The sequence below is a fragment of the Typopeltis vanoorti genome, chromosome 24 (genome assembly GCF_054136105.1).
Source record: "Typopeltis vanoorti isolate ZY-2024b chromosome 24, IOZ_Tvanoo_1.0, whole genome shotgun sequence".
NCBI classification, from domain to species: Eukaryota; Metazoa; Arthropoda; class Arachnida; order Uropygi; family Thelyphonidae; genus Typopeltis; species Typopeltis vanoorti.
The window spans coordinates 62,309,257-62,333,883 of NC_143572.1; positions in this window are offsets into that span (position 1 = coordinate 62,309,257).

Genomic DNA, 24,627 nt, shown 5'->3' on the forward strand with positions numbered 1-24,627 from the left:
TTCTTTAGTGATAATGACATTTTGCATTTGTTTTTGTTTCATTTCTGACTCTATTTCCTTTATCCATGGAGCATCTTTATTGTGTAGGATTATCCCAGATTGACTGCCAGAATTTGAGTGTTTCTTTTTTTCCTGGTGAATGATGGTTTGTATTTGTGTTTCTCTGGATAGACTGAAAGAACTGACGTTGGTTCTGTCGAAATTTCATATTTTTTGTACATATTGGTTTATTCTTGCTTCTTATCTTTAATTTTCTGTGTAGTCGCTGTAATTCTTTGTTTTACTTCTTCAGTAACTTCAGAAATTGTTTTGTTGGCTAAATTATATGTGTTAATCAGTTTGTTTTTGATGTTATTATTTTTAAGCCGTCCTTCTTTAATACTCTTTAAGTTGTTGCTGAGATCAACTCGAAGTTTGTTGACTCTTCGTTCCAACCGGATTTTGCATGGTACAAATTGTTTCATCCTCTGCTTTTGCTCTTGCGGTTTGCAACCAAGCTTCACTGTAATGATATAGGCTGTGCTGTATAGATTTGTTTCCTTTATACTGTTGGTTGTGATGGTTTTAATCACAGCATTTGCGTCTAAGAGGAGCTGTTTTAGCTTAGATGTATGTAAAGCTGTTAATGGCGGAAGTCTTACACGGTCATTTATGAAGTTCATATGTGTCAATATCCCTGACTGCATTTCACATTGCACTTCTGTGAAAATATTCTGATGTTTGTCGTCATGTCGTATTGATCTGTAAAAACATTTCATAATTTCTCTATTTTCTTCTACAGACAATTTTTAACGTATGGTTTCTTCCAGTCACTTTTCAGGTTCCTGCCCTGATTGCCTAGAAAGGAGAGCTGGGTTATGCATTCCACTTGTTGCCTGATGCCCTGGATCCCCAGCATCTGATGCAGACCTTGATGAACCCGGCGTCGACTGATCCTGTATGGATGTCTTCTTACTTTTCACCATTGAGATGGGGGATGGAACACTGTTAGTCTGGCTCCTCAGGGGGAGATCTGTCTGACAAGGTTGGCCCAGCTAACAGCTATGCTGCCGCATAATAGCACTGAACATCACTGAAGCAAGCAAACCCCATCGCCACGACAAGGCCGTGTTCCTTCAGGGTGTTATTATTATTATTATTATTATTATTATTATTATTATTATTATTATTATTATTATTATTATTATTATTATTATTATTATTATTATTATTATTATTATTATTTTGTGACGCCTCTAAGGAATCCAAGGATTCGTAGATTGAGGATATCCAAAACCATCCAATACGCCGTCTTCCCGTATCCCTAGATACGAGATTAAGTGGTGTCTACATGCACTACATATTTGTCCACATTCTATACCATGTTCATTTCCTCTAGTATTATTTCTATTTGTCAATTGTGTGTATTCTCTTCATGATTTGCTGCATGAAGGGAATATGAAACAAAAGTCCTCTAATACCTTTAATCCCTGTAGGGAGTAGGAGAGGATTTTTATCCCAATCTAACTTTTTGGAGACCCCACTGGTAGTCAATCAGAGATAAAAGGCTATCAGTATCGATAAAGCTGTATAGAAGGAATATACAGCTCAACAAGTGCTGCCATCTCGTGGTCCCTAACCCTAACACACTATTTTTAATATCTGAAACAGTGTGACATCTACGGTCGATTTTCTTGGGTTTACAGGACGAAATAATCCGAGTTTAAGGGAGAAAAAAATCCGGTTGCCCATGCCAGAGATCGACTACTCGGGAACCAATCGAAATTAGGCTTAGAAAAAGTTTCACTACTCGGCAACTAGAATCGAACTGGCGATGCTTTTTCTTCTGGCAGTTTAGCGCTGTCGAGTGCAAAACCACTTCCACTGAGCTACAAAAGCTAAAATTTAATGTAATTGTTGAAACCATACCATATCAATCCGTCGTTTTTTAAATATTTTATTATAATTTAAAATATTTTAAAATGATAATAAATATGAAAATTACTGAAAATAATTCATATTTTCTTTTGCTTCGAAGTCAAGGTTATCTTCGTACTGAAATCGATTTGTAACTTAAACTTTTCTTACAAATGAAGGTTATAATAGAATATTACGTAAGAAAGGAGAGTTATCCTAATGACATACAGCATTTGTTTAAATGATTTTAATTATTTTCTATAGTAAGCTATTTTTTCAAATAAGTTTCATAAAATTTTGAAATAAATACTAATTTTAGAACTAATTCATTTAAATAGATAATATTAAATAGATAATATATTCCAACACCTTTTATATTTTTGAATGATTTCTCACTTAGTAATGTGTTAACATTGTGTTGCGGAATTGGGGAGTTGATGTATCAATCGACCGTGATGTTTTTATTTTCTTATACAATCCTATTACATTGCAGTACAGTACACAGTCCGATAACCTTGTAGGTTTAATTCGTGTCTTTTTGACTAAGATCAAACTGTAGTATCTGTTCGAGATCCAGTTTTCATGCTGAAGAGTGTACAGTCTGGTATAATATAATATAATAAGACTGCAGTATCAGTGGAAGGTCCAGTCTTTCCCGCAGCACAGTCAACAGGCTGGTTTTGTAAGATTGTTTGCTTTGCAATATCTGTTTTAGTTCCGCGCCTTGTGTTCGTTTGTTAATGTTCCGACTTTCGTAGAAGATTTCCGCTTACGGGGAAATCTTGGTGATTCGAAGGATCTTATATTTGTTTCTCTTTGCTGGCACTGCCACTTAGGTAGTGCGGAATATTTTCTGCTGGTGGACATTTGTTTGAATTTTCCCCGGTCAAGGGAGAACGCCTAACTTTTATCTTTTTAATTTTTGAAGTTAAATCGTGGCATCCCTTGTGCGGAGAGTCAGAACGCTCGGATGTGAAGTCGATACCAAGGTCGAAAAACGTTCGGTCGTGAAAGCTTTCGTAACAAGCGTAGGCTCTTAAAATATATGTGGTTTTACTCCATACGGCAGAGGTAGATATCAAATTGTAGTTAAGGATTTCCAAACTAGAGATAAACGTCTAGAAGGATATGAATGTGGTGGTGAAAAAATCTTTCCCATATTGATAGGCAGTATACTTAGGACAGTAAAAATTGACAGATTCCTACTTGAATATATGGAAAATAGCGACGAAGTTGCTTGCAAAGTATATTCGAAGTAGGGTGTCGTCCGCGATATTAAACCGTCGAACGAAACCGAAAACCCTGACTGGAAATCCGGGGAAGTAATATATACAATCGAAATGAAACAGCTGTCCCCAACTTCGTTTTTATAGGTTCTGCAAGAATAATGGTTAATTATCCTGGAGTTAAAAGACAGTACTTCAGATGTGGATCATATAATCATCTGAGGACAGATTGCCCGGAAAATAAACCTAGAAACGGCTTGGCAACAGGGATTGAACTGGAACAGTCTTCATCATCCTGATTTAAATGTGGTAATAAAGAACATAAAGTGGACGTCTGCACACACATAACCGATGCTGAAAGGATGGTCGGTGCTATCAAGCCTCATATTCCCAGCAACTGAAAATTCGGAGACAACAGAGCCACCAAAAAAAAAAGCAGTCACCTTTTCATGGTATGCCTTTTCAGGCAACAGCTTTAGGGGGGGAGGGAGCAATCGTCATTAGATCGTTTAATGGGTCTTCAATAATGATGCTAGGAAAAAAATTCTAACATCAAGAGATAAATTAGAAGAACCATTTCCAGGAGGGCCGACTCCTATGTGAATAGCTTAGGCTTTGAATGGGGGAAACATAACATACACGATCTAAGAACAGCGACTCCTGAACAGTGTAAGGAATTTTCGCATGTAGTCTCACACTTGAGTGAAGAGAAAATGTTAGTCCTACGAAGCACATTAACTCAGTTCAGTTAGCAAAGGGCAACATTTTTCTGAACCATGAATAACTAACTAGAATTTCGAGTTGCCAAATGTTAGCGGATTTCGCAATCCTCTTGCGCAAAGCGCTGTTTGGAGACTACTTTTATAATATTAATATACTCTTCTTACAGGAAGTACATTTTTCTAAACATTGGGATGTGGAGAACTTCTCAAGAAGCTTTCCGATCAACAACTGTTGGTGTGTTGGGGATTCCTATTCGAGGGGAATGGGAATAATTATTCGCCCCCATACTAGGAGGATTTTTTAACATCCAAAAAGATTCTATTGGACGTCTAATGTCCATTGACTATAAGTACGGGTGTCGAACAACCCGATTTCTCACAGTGTATGCTCCCAATAGTCCTCACCAGCGAAATGTTTTTTTTTTCCACTTTAGAACAGTATCTATTGGGGATGCAACAGCTAATCATAGCGGGTGATTGGAACTGTACAGAGAACACTCGCTATGATAAGATAGGTGGAAACGATCACAATGGAACTGGCGGTTTCGCAGCTCTAAAACGCTGCTGTGAAAATGTCGACCTTGTTGATGTTTAGAGACGGCAGAACTCTTCAAAAGTCGGAACGACGTGGTCCCGTGTGAGAATATCAACAACGCTGGACCAGTTCTACATACACGTAGTTGGGGTATGGCATATTGTAGAAACCAGTCTATTAACGGACCACAAAATGGTTCTGTTGAAAGTTCGACTTCCAGAACTCATGGAAACCACCAGAGGTCCGTAGTAGCTCCCTCCCACTTTCCCCAGTCTTTTTAGCAATGAGCTACAGAACCTATACGATAGATGAAAAGACACCAACTGGGACTGGGAAGCATGGTTAAACTTCAAGATACAGGCAAAGGAACTCTTTCAAAGATGTGGACGCGAAAAAGTGCACCAACTGAGAGACGTGTGAGGGATCACTACAGGGAACTGCGGTAGTATCGCGTAAATGATCGAAGCGGAATCCCTTGTAATGATCTCATCCGACTGGAAGAGCCACAGAAAAGGTTTGATGACCTCTAATTTCGAGCGAGACTTTTTCTGTGACACACAGAAACGCCTTCTGCTTCTTTTTACAACAAAAGCTGGCGGCAGCATGTGAAGACCGAAACAATGTACTGGATCCAAGAGAACGGTGAAATGTTGCAATCGTCTCAGGAAATCCTACGACATTTTTATCAACATCATCTCGGTGCTTTTTCTGATCAGCAAGGCGTGAATCACTTCAGCGAGTGGGACACCACATGTCTTCCCGATCATCTTAGAGCCTTGCATGACAAGCCGATATCCCCCGAAGAAATAAAAGCAGCTTGCAAAACGATGAAGACAAGGAAAACTCATGGCTTAGATGGGCTAGGAATTGAGTTCTACTGGTCTATCCGGAACTTTGTTTTAACCATCTTAGTGACAGAATTTAACGATTTCCTCTCTTTGGGAACATTCCCGCAGACTTTGTAAAGAGCTACACACAGTTTTTATTCCAAAAAATGACCGAAATCCCACTTTGGTAAATAGCTGGCGACCAGACCAACACGGACCATGATATTTTCACAAAATTTATCTGCGCCTGCATTAAGTTAGGCATCCGAAATGTCATAATCAGCTCGCATGTTTACGGCTTTCCGGGTAGAACAATGGAACTAAATCTCTTTTTCCCCAGGGATCTCATCCGTCTGGCCAAAAGCAAGGAATATCCACTTGCACTTCTCTCAGTTGATCAGGAAAAAGCATTTCATAGTGTTAGGCACACCTACTTGCATCACGTCCTTCAAAAAATTGGGGCGAAACCTGGGCTGAGCGAAATAATCAAAAATATTTACTCATAAGCCTATAATGGCTTATAAAAGCTATAAATGGATTTCTTTCGGAACAAATTCGTATGCAAAAAGGGTAAGGCAGGACTGCTCTCTAAGCCCTCTCTTTTTTCACTAGATTTCGAACCCTTCATCAAAAAAAATAGATGACTCTCCCGCAGTCAGAGGAATACCTATGGTGTCATATGCTGATGATGTAGTTGCATCGCTCCCTGACTATGATTCTATCTACATTTACTTTGGCATATTGCCGCAATTCAGCATGATCAGTAGTCTACACTTCTCTTACAGCGATCATAGTAGTCACTTTTGGAACTAATTTTGGCGGGAGCGACAAAGGCCATCAAATGTCGAAACACTTTTTACCCACCAAACACGATAATAAAATCCACATTAACAATTCTTTTGGCCGGTACCATTTAAAAGCTAAAAATTTTAAAGTTTCAAAATATGTTTTTTACTTATCTTTAAAGCATTTAGGAAATAAAATATTCATATTGGTAAACTATACTACTATGGATTATTAATATAAAGTTTAGAAAAAATGGCAATGAAAACCAGTATTGTCTCGGGAGCCTCACAGAGTAGCTTTGGGAGCCTCATGCGGCTCGCGAGCGGCAGTTTGCTCACCCCTGGTATATACATTTAGGCATAACACTGATCACTGCATTCTAAAAGTGTGAGTTAGAAAGCCAATCTGCGCTGAGTAGATAGAAAACTTCACGGACCCAAATGGAAAACTTTAAAGAACATTTAAAGTATCGTTATTGAAAGAATGTCCTTCGTTTCATTATTATTATTATTAGTAGTAGTAGTAGTAGTATTACTACTACTAATATGCAAACGATTACTGTGATCGTTATTATTCTGTTACATGAATTCCATATTATGCAATTATAAAGATATTAAGAGTGGAAAATTGTAACGTAAGAAATTAGTTACCTAATTATTATAAAAGATATGTCATTCTCTGAGAGGTAAAGATAAGTGCAAGTAAGGTGATGTACCCAATTGTACACATGGTTAGTACAGAATTGTAAAGTTGTAAAATTATGGTCTCATTCTTAATCGTTGCTGTCGATTTTTTTTTATTTTAGTTATTATTGTGAAAAGTGAAATTAATGCATTTAGCATTAACTATTGCATGTTAATTATAAACTAATTGTTAATGTGAACTGTGTACGTAACCTCTCTTAAGCAGCGTATATGCAAATTACTTGCAATACTCTAAGCAACTATTTCGAGTTCGGTAAAGGGCTAATTGCTGGAAGCACAATTTTGAAAACAATAGAGCTGACTGGTTTCTTAAAATGTTCGCTGTCCCTGGTGTTTAATCAGTGGAAAAATAACCCACTTTATCTAAGAGGCATAACTGTGGTTATGCCAGGAACCAGATTGCCATAGTATGGGAAGTCTTGTACGGACAAACAGAACTTCCTGCTTGAAGCAATTGAGCGACGCATTTAAAGAAGGCTGTTCCTGATCCATAATTAAATACAAATCTACTGGGTTCAGGGTCAAATTCGTGAAATATCAGTCAACTCACTGAAATTGAAAATGATCTCTAAAAGAGAGTTTTAAATTTGCTTTTAGGAGAATTCAGGTTTAAAGAAGTTGGAATAGCAAAAATCCTTTTAAAGCCAGCAACTATAAAATGCATTCCTTAAAGCCACGAACGCAGAATTTAAAATAATATATTTTAAGACCACATTTTATATTATCTTTTTACAAAACCTATAGAATAACACCTTAGTGGACGTTAGAAAGAATCTATTAATATAATATTCATTGATGTTGAAGTCGAAGTGCAGAAGCAGAAGAAATAAAAGAAGAAGGTGAGAATTTGTTTCGATAAGCTTGGATTGAATTCTATGCGGGTAATAACAAGCCGTCTTCAATCCATTTCAAGCACCTTCAATATGTACCATGGTAGTGATCTCATTCTAAGCAATTCAATTTCTAAAAGTCATCGACAAACTTTGAATACCCCAACACCAGCTAGCCGTTGTCTATATTCGTGTAGTGCCTTTTCTGTTTTGTGTAGCCGCATATTTGTCATTTAATTTCTTATTTGACTCACTTGGGTAATGAACTGAATGACATATTATAATATGTGAGTAGTCATATTTCGTAAATTTCATCAAGGTAAGTCAACCATTTGTTTTTTATTACGCAATTTGTATACTCATAAATGAGTGAGAAGCATTGATAGAAAAAAAAATCAATAACGAAATGTTTCTCTTACTGATATCCTGTAAAAGTAACTACAAATAAAATAAAAAAGACATGACAACAATGCCCAACATATCCCGGCAAACAAAATTACTCGAGATAGCATAGACAGTTTTAAACACATCAATCAAATGTAGATCAATCTAAAAATTTAAAAAGTGTTGGAATAAAATATAAATTTCGTAAATAAATTAAAATGATATTTAATATTGTATTAATAATATTGAAAACATATTTTAATTAATAATTTTATTTATAAAAATTAATTGAAATAATTAATCTTTTCTTTTGAATTAAACTGAATTTTCGAATGATAAATTTAATCGAATTTATAATTCGATAAATTGATACAGTACAATAAAACTGTCTGTTAACGTTAATGTAAAATCAAAACTTAGAATGTAGAATGATTCAAACACCAAGGGTGATTCCCATATTGATTACAGACGAAAATAATACATTAGTGTTCAGGGTGTGGTACACAGTGGAAATGATATTTGCATGTGTACAGATATATGATTATTTGATTACAAAATGATTACATACATACGTAATTAATTTCTTCACAATTTATATGTTAATACTTAATAGTTATGCTGTATAACTATTAAGTACATAGTTATTGTTTCATTTGCTATGATAAACATATTTCAAAGATCATTCTTTTAATTTTCTTTTTATTTTCAAACACACAAAATAAAAAGGCTTTTAATTAATTTGTATTTTTTTCTTGGAATTGTGAGCGAATTCTCGACTAATTTGAGAACAGGTCGAAAAACGAAAGTCCGTTGTTACACCTGTTCTCAAATTAGTCGATCTCCTGTGAGGAGAAGTAGGATTTTTTTTATTCCTGAAACCGTAGAGATTAAATTCTATAAATCCACAAATCGAGGCAAGAACACATGCTCTTTCAGCCAATATATAGTGTTAGGCTTAGAGACTATGAGATGGCAGCAGTTGTCCTCGTCTCTCCTCCACGGATGCCCATTAAAATCACTGATTCCCTTGGGCCAGCACTCTGGGATTGGCTGATGGTAGAGATTTATGTCAGCAGACTTCAAAATGTTTGGACTAAACGGTCTCTTCTACTGTCGCCAGCATTTACATCATTTTCTTTCTTTGTGCAGGATATTTCGAGGAAGAAAACTATTTTGAGAGATTCTAAGAGGCTTTGACATGTCTGCATTTCTTTAAAGATTTCTGTTATGAATATCTTGCAGTTTAGAAGTTATGCAGTGGAAAGTACCATAAGCATATGGAAAGTGGTTGATGTCAGTGATGTGACATGCTGGTTTATCTTGTGAGTAATTCTATTACGGTAAACCTATTAAATGGATTGTTGTGTGAAAGGAACTGTAATTGTTTTTCATCCATAAAACCTCACCTAGGATAAGGAGTAATCTCTTGAACTTGAGGATGATTACTTTTTCTTGAAGTTGTCGTCGAGAAATTTCTTGATTTTCTCTCTCTCTCTCTGTGTGTGTGTGTGTGTGTGTGTGTGTGTGTGTGTGTGTGTGTGTGTGTGTGTGTGTGTGTGTGTGTGTGTGTGTGTGTGTGTGTGTGTGTGTGTGTGTGTGTGTGTGTGTGTGTGTTCGTGTGTGTGTGTGTGTGTGTGTGTGTGTGTGTGTGTGTGTGTGTGTGTGTGTGTGTGTGTGTGTGTGTGTGTGTGTGTGTGTGTGTGTGTGTGTGTGTGTGTGTGTGTGTGTGTGTGTGTGAACTAAGTGTATTCTTAGTTCTATTTTGTGCTTTTATTGCATGTAAACTACGGACTGAAAATTCACACAAAATATTTCGCTTTTGATCCATTTCCTAGAATCCACCAACAATAGAGGGAAAGAAATAGGATCTTTTATTTTATTTTAAATTTTATAGTTTAATTTATTATAATTGTGAAATATTTAAATTTAATTTTTAACTTGGAATTAAAAAATAAACAAATATTAATTTATTTAGACACTTTTTAATTTTCAGAATAAATTATTTCTAAAGAATGTCTTTAACTTTCTGTTGTGTGTTGACTGCGCTAACTTCGCATTCGCTTCACTCTATGTATGTATTTAAAATATTAATATTTCAGAGAAGTGGGACCCATGTGCACAATGAGATTTTCCCTAACGCTGCTTCTAAGTTAAATATGAGTGTTAGAGAATCATTGTGAACAGTGTCTCGACAGGGAACTGGTTTGAAAACTTTAACAATATGCTACCTATGTCGTTTAATGGGATGAATAAGGTTTAGAGCATACTTTGAAGTGTTATCCTGATTTTATATTTGTGTAATTATGATTGGTATGTATACATTTAGTGCCTATTATTATTGCTTAAAATTATTAATTTAGCACGGTTATTTATATTAAATTAAATTCCTTATATTATATATTTTATTGAACATTTTATGCCATTAAAAATTCTCTATTTGTCATTTCTTAGTTGTATTTCTTGTAATTTTTCCCATGTTTACCATAGGAAAATGTCAAGGAGGCTTAAATACGGACAACATTCAAATCACCGGTAACGGCTTAATGTTTGAATTAGATGCTGGCGCTGATGGGAAAATCGGCTTAAAACATTTTAATTACTTTTTTTTTTTTGCAAAATTACAATTATATCAATATATTTTACATCATATACTTTGACTAAAAGTATTATTTTTAGTACTTTTTACTTAATAAGATGAAACACGAATTAATAATGATTCTAATCGTATACAACACAAGTTCTGAGAAATTAGGATGAAATTATTAGCGACCTGGCAGTACATGAAGATACACTTAATATTATATAGTTTATTTTTGGCCACTGATGGACAGGGATGCACAATATACGGCATTCTCTCTCTCTCTCTCTCTCTCTCTCTCTCTCTCTCTCTCTCTCAAGTTAATCCCGTCTTCCAGCAGTGAAGCCTCTTTAAACAAAAGGGACTCTCGCATTTGCAGCGAGCATTCCCGCTACAAAAGGATTCCTTCCCAGTTTGAAGAAATGCCAACTAGACATTAAAAAGGTGGTGGAAGTCCTTCATCATCCGGTGAAATACCGCTTCTTAGCTTATTGGAAGTCCGAAGCAGTAAATGCCATGTTTGGTCAGATAAGAGATTCTGGTTTCTTTCTCTCCGCGGTCATCTTAATGCATGGTGAGTGATACCCTTCAGGGTCATGACAAATATGCTACGAGACCCATACTGTCCTCCATTTTGAGGGTATTAAACCCGAACCTATTAATAACGAGTTAGGAGGCTTCTCAATCAACTGCCATATAATCCCGCTGCCACATTCTCTGCCAGGTCGTCCTGGAGAGGGAGTCCAGGTTGTGGTATGTTGGTGGCACTGTCGAAGTCATGTCATGGTACGGAGAATGTTTTCTCTGCGTACAATGACATACAATTTTATGATATCAACAGTTCCATACTAGAACCCAAGACTTTAAATCTCCTTTAGTTTTTCGACAAAAAGAAACCACGAAACTACTACAAAAACTTGAATACTAAAAAGTCTTCTTGAAATTTCCAAAGCCTTCAACCGTGTGTGACATCGTGGCCATGCTCAAGAAATTGCCATTCTTTGGTCTCTCTCCCATCTTCTGTAATTGGGAAATCAACTTCCTCCTTGGTCGTTCTCTTCGATTAATGATAGATGGCTCCCTCTCCTCGAGCTTCACCGTTCAGCCTTACCAACTACTCATTCTCTTGTTCCTAAATGACCTGCTCACAATAACCACCAGTCCTATCTATAGCTTTGCTGATGACAGTACTATCCACTCATCCAACTCTTTGACAAACCATGCAATACTCGGACATCCCAGGCTACAAGATCATATAAAACCAGTGCCCTAAACATTGATTTCTTCATATTACTCTTCAATCGGGGAGGACAAACCTGTCCTCCCCGATTGAAGTCACGTCTTTTCTAAAAATAGATCTCAATTCACCTACCCTTACCCTCACATTACTTTACGCACAAATCTCCAAGCCAGATCAGATATATCTGCTTGGATTAACGTTTAGCTCCAGTCGCTCCTGAGATAAACACATCACATCAATAGCCTCCTCAGCATCCAAGAATGTAGCCATCTCTCTTCCGTTGCATGCGTTGAATACTGCTCACATGTTTGGGGTGGAGTACCCGACCGTTCCCTTAAAATCCTTGCTGCTGTCCAAAGGAGAGCTCATAGATGATCCCTATCTTACAGATTGCCTTCAACGCAGTGTTTCAGCAATGTGTCTATTCCACAGTTACTTCCAGTTCTATATTAATTATTTAATTTTGTCACATTCATCAATGATTGCTGCCACTTCACGAGGGGTCACGACCTACAGTTTAAGAAGCATTGGTATAAATCATTTAAGAAAAAATGTTATATAATATCAAATTAATATGCTATTATTGTTTTCGTAAATTACTGATTTATGACTGCCAGCAAAAATAGTGTATTGGGTGAAGAATAATCATATGCACTGGATTATGTTTTCTTCAAATAATATAATATATTATGCTGTATCTTATTTAGGAAACGTTTGCGATGTTTAATAGTTCTTATAGTTAAATATTGATAAGAATGTATACACCAGTTATCGGTACTATTATTTATTACTTTTTTAAATTAATAATATTAATAATATGATTATTGCCATCTTGGCCTTCTCTGTATTATATTTATTATATTATATATTATATTATAATGAAGAGACAATCAGAGTATATTCACTTACAATCTGCAATTTTTTATGACTACTACTAAAAGTTGCTATATGCCAATAGAAACTTCGAAAATTACTCGGGATAAAATATTTGTATAATTTCTCTTCTATTTTAAAATAGGTGTGTTAAGATGGTGTATATAAATTCAAAAGATTTTAAAATTATTTAAAAAAAATTACTTTTCTAAATATTATTCAATTACTAACTAATTGTATACAGCTATAAATAATAGAAGGATTTCGATTTTGTAATAATCGTAATTTTTGTAATATATTTCAATTCCTTTTATCAAAATAAGCTGCAGCAGAGATTTTAAATAGTTGTGCTATTATCGCTATTCAAGTAGTTGCAAAAAAGATTTTCTAATTTTACTTAAAAACATCTTAAGGCTTTAGAAAAATAATTATCGTTCAGTAGAATGCACTGGGTTGTTTAAAATAAGATTCCTTTTTTTAAATGTAATTTATTCTAACACCCTTTTCTTTTTAAAATAATTTTTCTATGTATATGTTCAAAACGGATTATTCATTGCATCGGTGTTGATTTGAGGACTTCCAGGGTAACAAATGGCAATGCTGTAGCCAATGAAGTTTTAACTGAGGCTCTGCTATTGCCGTTACCCAGCCATGACTAGAGCTTTTTAGCTCAATAACACTCCATCCACACAGATTTTCTTCATTCAGATGACGGGATAAAGAGTCAAGGACTCAGTCTATCGCCCAGTTCTTTTAAGAACTTTAAGATTCATTGCATCGATGTAGAAGTGATCTAAGTTTCGAAAAGTCCTTTTTAGGACTTCCAGGGTAACAAATGGTAATGCTGTAGTCAATGAAGTTTTAACTGAGGCTTGGCTCTTGCCTTTACCCAGCCATGACTAGAGCTTTTTATCTCAATAAAACTCCATCCACACAGATTTACTTCATTCAGATGACGGGATAAAGAGTCAAGGACTCAGTCCATCGCCCAGTTCTTATAAGAACTATAAGATTCATTGCATCGAGGGGATCAATCGACCGTGAGATGCGATGATTGATTCATTCAATCCAATCATTCAATCCAATACCCTTAGAGGTAATGGATGGCAATGCTGTAGCCAATGAAGTTCTAACTGAGGCTCGGCTATTGCTGTTACCCTCCTGCCATGATCAGAACTTTAATAGCTCAATAACACCTTATCCATACACTGTCCTCTACAAATGACGGGGAATATGAAAAGCATTCTTGCTTCGCCCCTTTAAGTCAGTCCTTATAAGGATTCATTGCATCTTGAAAAACAGAATTTCAAGGAATTCCAGATAGTAAGGCTGTAGCCAATGAAGTTTTAACTGAGGCTTGGCTATTGCCGTTACTCCGCCATGATCAAAGCTTATACAGCTCAATAACACTCCATCCACACATTTACTTCTACAGATATCCATACACTGTCCTCTACAGATAATGGGGAAGGTGAAAAGCATTCTTGCTTCGCCCCTTGAAATCAGTCCATATAAGGATTCATTGCATCTTGAAAAACAGAATTTCAAGGAATTCCAGATAGTAAGGCTGTAGCCAATGAAGTTTTAACTGAGGCTTGGCTATTGCCGTTACTCCACCATGATCAAAGCTTATACAGCTCAATAATACTCCATCCACACATTTTCTTCTGCAGATAGCTTTAATTTATTTTTTTAAATAAATTTTTAAAAAATGCATGCATGTAATGTGAGAGGTGCTAATCATAACTTCATTGTTTTTTGTTTGTCATAAATCAAAAATAATTCATTGAACTGAAGCCAACTTTTTTGTGAAAATTGCCCTACCCAGTTTTGAATTAATGATTATCATATTATCAATAAGGTACGTTTGGATGGGATCCTAAACAGAAATTTAATCAAAATACTATGCTTGTCTTTTTATGGACAAAAATAATAATCATTGGCGTAATATGTTTAGTGTGACTTTGATCATCCTTTGAAGAATTAATAATTCCATACTAATCAAATATTGTTACTCATGAAAAAAAAAGAAAATTATAATTTCCTTTTTTGTGTTAATATCATCCTCAAAATTTGGTAAAGTTATAATACTGAGAGCAGTAAAAAAAAACTTAATAATTTCAGGATCCAAACGTTTCGAACCACTTTAGGTTCCTAATAAAGTGCGCGATGGTTTGAGTTTTAAATTCATCTACCGCTTCATGCCATTTACAAAAATATCTTGGAGCGAATTCGCATTTGGTGTCTGTTAGTTGGATAGTGGCGACAATATCCAACTTACACCCGGAAACAACCTACAGTGGTATTCTTAAAAGTAAGTCAATCTTATCGAACGTATCACAATGTACGTACAAAATATATAGCAGAATCTTAAATAACAAACTAACGAAATATTCCGAAAACTTATTCTAGAAGTACAGAATGGATTTAGAAAAGGACGATCATGTATAGACCCGGCCTTTTGCCTAAAATTAATAATAGAGAAAAGAAGAGAATACAATTTAGAAACACACATTGCATTTATTGACTTTGAAAAAGCATTTGACAAAGTTAAAAGAAACATATTATTTAACATATTAAAAGAAAGACAAATACCAAATAATATCCTAAAAGCTATCACAAGTATATATGTAAATAATCAAATACAAATAAGATTAAATCACGAGCTTTCATATACGAGAGAGATAAACCAAGGGGTCCGATAGGGGTGTCCCCTCTCAGCAACACTTTTTTAATATCTACTTAAAGGAAATAATAATAAAATGGAATAAAAATTTACATCAAGGAATTAAACTCTCTCCTGCAGTGAACTTAAACACTCTCCTCTTTGCCGACCACCAAATATTAAGTACAAATTCTGAAGATAACTTACAGAAAGCTATATTAGATCTAAATGAGATATCCAAAGATTATGGTATGATAATATCAACGGAAAAATCAAAACTATGGCCTTTAAAAGACAAGATCCAGCAAGAACTAAAATAGTAATAGATAACAAGATCTTAGAACAGGTGAATTCATTTAACTACCTAGGATGTATGATCACATATGAAAATGAAAAAGATATAAACGTAAAAATTGCAACATATTTAAAAATAGAAGATGTAATTAACTCTATGTTTAAACCAAACCTAGTTCAAAAACAAACCAGGCTAGAAGTATACAATACATTAGCCCTACTAGTCTTAATGTATGGAAGCGAAATCTGGGCAATAAAACAAAAAGACAAACAAAGATTAACAACAGCAGAAAGGAAGTTTATGATAAAAACTGCAAAGTATATCCTATTTGATCACAAAAGAAACGAAGATATTATGAAAGAATTAAACCAAGAACCAGTAATAGAAAAAATATAAACATAAATGGATGGAACACGTTCAAAGAATGAAAACAGAAAGATTATCAAAACAAGCCTTATTAGGAAAAAGAAAACCAGGACGTCCTCTTAAACGATGACTTCTAAGACCAGAACAGGCCATGCTAGGCTTAAATACGCATGATGATGATGATGATGATGATGATGATGATCACAATGATGAGCGCAAAGATTTCAACAAAATTTATCGAAATAATGAATGGCAAAAAAAAAGAGAAAAGAAATATGCATTAGTGAATGCCAATAGTTGTATGTAATAAAGTAGGAAAAGCTGTACTCTACACAAAGATCAGCATTAAAAGATATTACGCAGGAATTGTGTAACAATCAGTGCTAAATAAAAGGATAGGCTTCTCACATTCCCATTCTCAATTCTGATATCAATTTCATGAGGTTCACAGAACCCAAAGTAGCTAAGATTAAACTACATAACCGCAACGTACTGTGGGTACGTTGCGGTTTATATCTCCATTTCTTCTTATTATTATTTTCATACTTTTAAGTGAATTTTGAATTATCAAAAACTATCACATTTATTAAAAAGTAACCTATATGAACATTTCCGTCAGATATTTTATTTTAAATATTAAACCACACTAGAGTGATAATAAATTAAATAATTCCATATATTTTATATTCAAAAAAGAAAAATTACAAAAAATATAACTGAAAAATTTTAAAATACTTTAATAATAAGTTTGATAATAAACTACTTTAATAATAAGTTTGATAATAAACTACTTTAATAAAAAGTTTGATAATAAAATACTTTAATAAAAAGTTTGAAACTATTTTAAAAAATCGTTTCGAACTTATTTAAAATTGAGTATTTATTTAAACACCTTTTACTTATTTAAAATATGTTTTTTTATTGGAAAAGTAGTTTCCAATAAAAGAAAAACAGCAGATTAAAAGGGGTTTTGACTCATTGGAAAATGTGCTCAGGCTAATAAAAACATTATTATTCCTTTCAAATCAAATATATAATATTGAACACATTTTAGTTTAACTTTATTATATTTAGAATATTCCTCTAAACTGCTGGTCAACCTTTCAGCTGAATTCTTCACTTGTTTGAATAAATAGGAAACAGTGAATTGTAAATAAAAGAATCACAATAAAAGTAGGCAGCTATTCTTTATTAATGTTAACGTAAAGAAATGTGCAGAAAAATAGAGATATCTTCTCTGTTTTTGAGCAACCTCTCTTTTACCGGTATGTAAATGTCACACTGTCATATAGACAAGTTATTCTTTTCCTCTTAGAGAACCAACGGTGTTTAATCCTAATACCAAACAGTGCGAATATTGCTAGAAAAATTGTACATGATCGAAGTGGGATGGATCTTTAAGCATTCGTGCTAAATACATTCGGGAAAATTGAGGCTTAAAATTGTACGCTATGTGCAATCTGTACACAAATGAAAAATCTCTTGTTACGATAAAAAGTAGGCTTTATGTGGATATGCATTCGGCGCAAGCTATAAACTAAGCAGCTTGATATCCGTACAGTATAAAATGCTAACGCTGATCTTCTGGGAACAAACAGGTAATGCTAACTTTATCTGTACCAGTGGCAGCATATAAAAGATTAACAATTAAACACCTATGGCACTATTCAGTTTTACTAAAACATTACTTTGATACTAACTATAGAGTAACTACAACCACGTCCAGTATAACAGTCTCAGACAAAAATTTGTGAATATATTATTTTATGTTTTATCTCTCACACTGCTATTCTTTTTCAGATTTAATTTTCTTTTACTTCTTTTTAGTAATTTTCCGTGCTACAAGAGAGTAATCAGTCGCTTATTTTCTAACAAATAGCTACTGCATTCACTAGAACTTAACTCCTGTGACTTTTGGCTTTGGAGTTTACCTCAAAAGTATGGTGTATTGGGGCAAAGTTCTTCCCGATGGCCAACACATTGAACACCTCTTCCATTGATTTTACAGATCCTTCATAGCTGCATGTAGGTCTTTGTGATCATTTGTATCACATTATCCTTTATATATATATATATTTTTTCTAACCTTTTTGCTAATTTTTGTTGTAGTCAAAAACCTCTTTCCAATGATCTGGCTAAGGTATCTAACAAGATTGAGGGTATTTCGTCTACTTCTCTATAGATCACTCTGGATAAAAATATATATATTTTTTTTCTAACCTTTTTGAACTAATTTTTGTTGTAGTCAAAAACCTCTTTCCAATGATCTGGCTAAGGTATCTAACAAGATTGAGGGTATTTCGTCTACTTCTCTATAGATCACTCTGGATAGAAGTACTTTAATTTAAAACAGCAATTTCAACATTTAAAATTAAAATTTAAAAATCGACCGCAAAAAAAAACGAAAAACAAAACGAAGGCAATTCAAGAACAACGTTTCTTCACATGCCTTTACTTTGCTCTGTTGTATTGTTATAATATAAAACAAATAAAGGTGAACTTTTTATTTTTAGAAAAGTTTAGAAATCTAAAGAGATACTTAGAGTTTTCCTTTTTTGTTGAATAATGCTTATCAATCATTTTCTTTTTTTATTTAATAATGCAAAAGTTGGGAAGTTTTATTTATTTATTTCATAATTCTCGATACATATCATCAGTTAAAAATACATGATTTCTATTGCAATGGATATATGAGTTACTGAGATTCATTTATTTAAATCTGAGGAATTCCGACAGTGAAATCTTTCGAAATTTCCTATTTTGCTCACGGGAAGGTTTTTTTTTAAATTAGAGACATTATTAAATATATTATTGAAATACAAAAAATTACTAAATAACATAACATCAATATCGATTTTAAAATTTCATTTCATTGACCTTATAAGGACCGGCTTAAAGGGGAGAAGCAAGAATGCTTTTCATCTTCCCCGTTATCAGTAAAGGACAGTGAATTATAGGGTGTTATTGAGCTATATAAAGCTCTGATCATGGCATCAGTGTAACAGCAATAGCCAAGCCTCAGTCAGAACTTTTTTAGCTACAGCATTGCCATCCATTACCCTCCCTGGGTACCCATTTTAGTCACCTCGTACGACACGCATGAGCTACATTGGGGCTATTCTTATCCCGGCCAACACACGGGTAAATTTCACTCTCTCCACCCTTGGCCAACTTTTATATGGAGATTTATGAAGAGAAAGCCTTAAACTCTGCCCCACAAGAACCAATCACATGGCTTCGCTATGTTGATGATGTGTTCGCTATTTGGCTACATGGCTCAGATCCATTCCTCTCCTTCCTAACATACTTAAACAACCAACACCACAGAATCCAATTCACCCAGGAAGAAGGAAAAAAACAACTGCCTTCCTTTATTAGACACACTAGTCACCCGCCAGCCTGATGGAACCAGTCTATAGAAAATCCACCCATACGGGTAGATACATTCACCAACAATCCCCCCCCTCGCAAGAATATGGAGTCATTAAGACATTACACAACAGGGCTAAACTTATCTGTTCAAATTACAATGCCCTAACCAGGGAACTAAACCACATCCTCAACACTTTCTCAGCCAATCGCTAACCCCCCCCCCCCCAAAAAAAATCCACAAAATATTGACACCAGTTAACCACAACCCCCCCTCCCCCTTCACAACAAGGACTACTCTAAATCCATCACCATTCCCTACATCCGATGCACCTCGGAAAAAATTACAAAATTCCTAAAAAAACATGACGTAACTTCTTGTTACAGACCATATAAAAAATTGGCATCCTTTTTTCGCTCTACTAAAAACCAACTTCCCCCTAGACCTACCTGGTGTATACCAGGTCTCTTGCAGTTGTAAGCTGTTCCTACTTGGGCCAAACAGGCAGGACAGCGAATTTCAGAATTTCAGAACACAAAGACTACATCCGGTTTCACTAATACAGCCACTCTGGTCTTGCAGACCATGCGCTGGACACCTGCCATAGAATACGGTGGAAGAAAGCTACGATAATACACCGTAGTAAATACGAAAGACTTTTCATGGAATCGACCTCAGCCCTAAGAAACAATCCAAACCTCAACAAATTTGGTTTGCATGAGACTGCCCCAAATTTGGGAAACCTACATCAGAAGACCTTTAGCCCAATCGGCAAAGAATAGCAACATTGCCTGCTAGGAACACCATCAAGACTTTCAGGAGAAAGAATAGCTTCCTGCTTCGTCCTCATTTACTGTTTGTTGTGCTTGCGTGCACGAGTCTTGTTTTAAGTACCTGTGAAAATGGCAACGTGGCGTTTCCGAAATACTGGAAGTGCATTAAACTTTATTTTAATGTATATTCTAGTATACGTTGTAATTTCCTTGATCAATTTAGTAAAAATGTATAACCAATTTCTAAGACTTTCCACGAGAATAATAATAATATCAAAATTATTATTATTATTATTATTATTATTATTATTATTATTATTATTATTATTATTATTATTATTATTATTATTATTATTATTATTGTTATTATTATTATTATTATTATTATTATTCTCAAATCACAAATCACCAATCACAAAACGAGACCCTCCACTTGGACCACAATCAAATCAAATAGACAGGTTCCCAACCAGAAAAGAAGCAGAACTTCTCTCTGCAATACATCAAATCAAACCAAACAAAGGCCCAGGAATAGATGCTATAAGACCTAAAGCTATAAAGCAACATGCAACTAGTTTAAGTCCTATCCTACTAAAATTAATAAATAAAATATTTAAAACAGGACAGATACCAAGTATGCCAAAGACCGCCATAATCACACCCATATACAAACAAGGAAAAAGAAATGTAAATACAATTACAGACCCATAGCAACATTACCAATTATATAAATCAAATTATGGAGCGGATCATACTGAAGAAACTCACAGCATACACTGAGATCTTTCATATTATCTCCAAAACACAATATGGTTTTCAGAAAAATAAGGGAACAACATCTCTCTTGGAAGACTTTACAGACGTAATTAATACCGCCTTAGACAAAAACAAAATTGCGACGGTAATCTTTATTGATCTAACTAAAGCATTCGATACACTTACACATCAAACCTTGTTAGAAAAGCTGAGGCATGTTGGAAGAGACGGGCCTCTTCACAGGTGGTTTGCAAACTACCTTCAAAATAGAAAGCATATCACACGTATCGGGTCAAACCGAAGCAGAGAGCTTCCAGTAACCTGTGGAGTACCAAAGGGAGATGTACTCTCCCCAACTCCATTAAACATTTACACGCACGATATTAATCGGCTACCGCTCAAAGGTAAGATATTCCAATACGCAGACGATACAGCAATAATATCCATCCATAATAACGCAAGCATAGCCCAAACAAATATGCAACATGATATAAATCTGATCATAGACTGGCTCACGAAAAACTCCATACACCTAAACTCAGAAAAGACAAAATTAATGATATTCAGAAATCCACTGACTCTACCAGTTGATAACAAATATATAACCATCCAACATCCACTTTCCAACATAAAAAAACACACAGAACAGCAAAACCACTACAATCACTCAGGTTGCAACAATACGATACCTTGGAATTTACTTCGATGCAGATATGAACTGGAATAGCCACATAAACCATCTACACAGCAAACTCCGAACAATATGTGGCAAACTCTACAGGTTAAAAGACATAGTTCCCATACGCCTAAAAACACTAATATACAAAGCACTATGCCAAAATATACTAAGATACGCTATAACAACGTATGCTTTCTGTGCATACGTTGTTATAGTTTCGCTACAGTACAAAATGACAAAACCGATCTTTTGGGAACAAAGAGAAAATCACGACCTTATAAACATTGCAATGGCAGAACACAAAATACTGACAGCAAAACATTTATGTCACTAAGCAGCTTTGCTAAAACATTATTTCGATGCTAAACTACAGGACAGTCAGAAATACATACCGTATAACAAGACTCAGACTACTAATTGTATCACATATAAATACAATAATCACTACGGAGAAGCCACGCGAAACTTCTATATCCCAGACATGATAAACAAATTACCTTTTGAATACAGAAACCTTACAAACTACAATAGCCTGAAAAGATCTCTAAGGATATACTATGAACAAGAAACACGCACCCAAACTACCATACAAACTTGATGAAACACAATATATTAGCTCAGGCTTCTAGTTCAGCGACGCATCAACACATTCCAAGTTATCATGTGTGTGTGGGGGGGGTGGGGGTGCGTGCGTGCGTGCGCGAGCGAATTTCTCAATCATAGAATTCGTAGCTTCCCAACACAGCAAAAAAAAAACAATAAATAATAACTAACTGGTGTCATCCTCAGATAAGCTTACATATAAGCTTCGAGGATGAAAGCAGAGAAATTAGTTCTCATCCAAGATGTATCACATGTAAACCAAATCATGTAATGTAATGTATGTATTATATGTAAACAAATGAATGTAAGTATCAAATGTAAACAAATGTAAATAATAACTGTATCAAAAGTATGCAATATACAGTGATTACATGCATTGATATCGTATATATAGAGTGTAAAATTGCAAAGAAACATCTGTAATAATAATCATTATGAATATTATAATAATATACATTGTAAACAGTTATTGTTATTATTATTATTTTTAAAAAAAACTTTATGTACAAGAAAGTATTTGTTATGCATAATTGTGTTCATATAATGTATGTAATTTATCTGAGTAATAATAATAATAATAATAAATAAATTATTATTAATAATAGAGACTTCCAGGGACTCATGGAGGGAAGCTATACTATTCTCATCAGCTGTTCTTTAATTCATTCACACTGTTTCCACTCACAACATCCAGTGTCAACCCATTCGAATCGCGCACCACACTCTGAGAGAAAAATCTAGCCTTAACCCTTTCATAGCGGCATTCATTCTCAGCTTCCAAGGATGTCCTGGTGTCGTTTCCTCACCCTTCCATAAAACGAAAACTTCCATCAACTGAAATCCTATATGAACCTTTCAGAAGTTTCTAAGTCTAATATTATATCATCTTATGTAATCATATCACCCCTCTTTCTCCTGTTTGTGTCTGTAGTAGTCTTCTAAATTCTCAATCTGTCTTCATAATCAGTATTCCACAATCCTGATATCATTTTTAACACTCTCCTTTGTACGCTCTCCAATACATCAGAATCACAACGGAAACCAGGAGACCAGACCTGCGCACAATAGTCCAGGTGAGGTCTTATCAAGGCCTTGTAATGAGGCAAAATGACATCCTTATATTTACATGTCAAAGTTTGTTTTGTATTATATTTAATTATAATTATAATGAAATTATTTGTTTTCCAATACTTAAAACATCCTTCAGTTTATGAAAGTTCCACAGCATCTGCTATATTTTCAAATGCTCTAAATATGCAAACTGGGGGTGGGATTTCTTCAAAAACTGCAAAAAAAAAAAAAAAAAAAAGGGAACCGTGCCAACTTTATGAAAAGTATTTTTCATTCCTCATTGTCTCAATATTCCAAAGGTGTTTTACCAAATAATAAAACAAAATGTATTATTTAGTTAATAAACATTAATTGTGTGTGCCAATTCAGATCAATAATCAATTGTTGATATGAATTGGCACATAGAAAACTTCACACTGACATTGTTATTCAAGTTGCAAGAATTAATGCGAATTTCATTATTGGCGTATTGCAATGTCTTCTCTGCGACCATCAGGCCTTAAAAAGTAGGACGTCCGCAGCACAAAATACTTTTACAACTGATCTTTGCAGATACGGTAAAATTACTTGATCTATATTTAAACTTTTTCTTTGATTCTCTTAATGATAATGAACTTACCTGAAGCAATAATTTAAACTAAACGAATTCGAATACTTCCTTTTGTGATAATGGCATGAAAAGTAACCACTGATTGTTCAATGATGCGTTTTAGCAACATAATCATCAAGTTGCGAATGGAGAATGCACAGAGCAAAAAAAGATAGTTCTTATAGGGAAGGTAGAATTTTAAAGAAAAAATGAAAACCTAAACATGCGTGAAGAATTAGAGTAGTGATCTTTAAGCACTTTTAAAAGTAAGACATTTATTTATTCGGATTTAAAGGGGATATTTTAAGTCCAGGAGTTAATGGTGTTGGATACAGGAATGCCAACAAGATTGCGCGTCATGATCCTCGTCCGTTTTCTAAACTTTTATTATCTGACTAGGGCGAGCAAACTGCTCATAAATTTTACCCTCACTGAAACCACAACAGATAGCGGGGAATATGAAAAGCATCTTGCTTCACCGCTAAAGACATAATTGTAAATTCATTTATTAATTTCCATCAAGGAATTCAAGTCTGCTCACATTGGAAACTTGCTGTTCGTGTAATAGTGCGACTGAGCAAGTCAAACATGAATTAAGCTATAGAGAAGATATAACTATAATTCGTAAATAACAATTAAGATGTTTTAGACACCTCAAAGATTACCAAATATAGTCTAGCATATAATCATAGGTAATCATAAAGATTACAGCCTCTTATTTGTAGGTATTATCATACAAAGATGTTGCTAGCTACTTGTAAGACTATCATAATTAACATTTAACTTCTTTCGTCTGTACTTATTTAATTGTATCTGTGTTCTCGTAGTGGCATAGGTGATTATAGGACGAATCGTCATC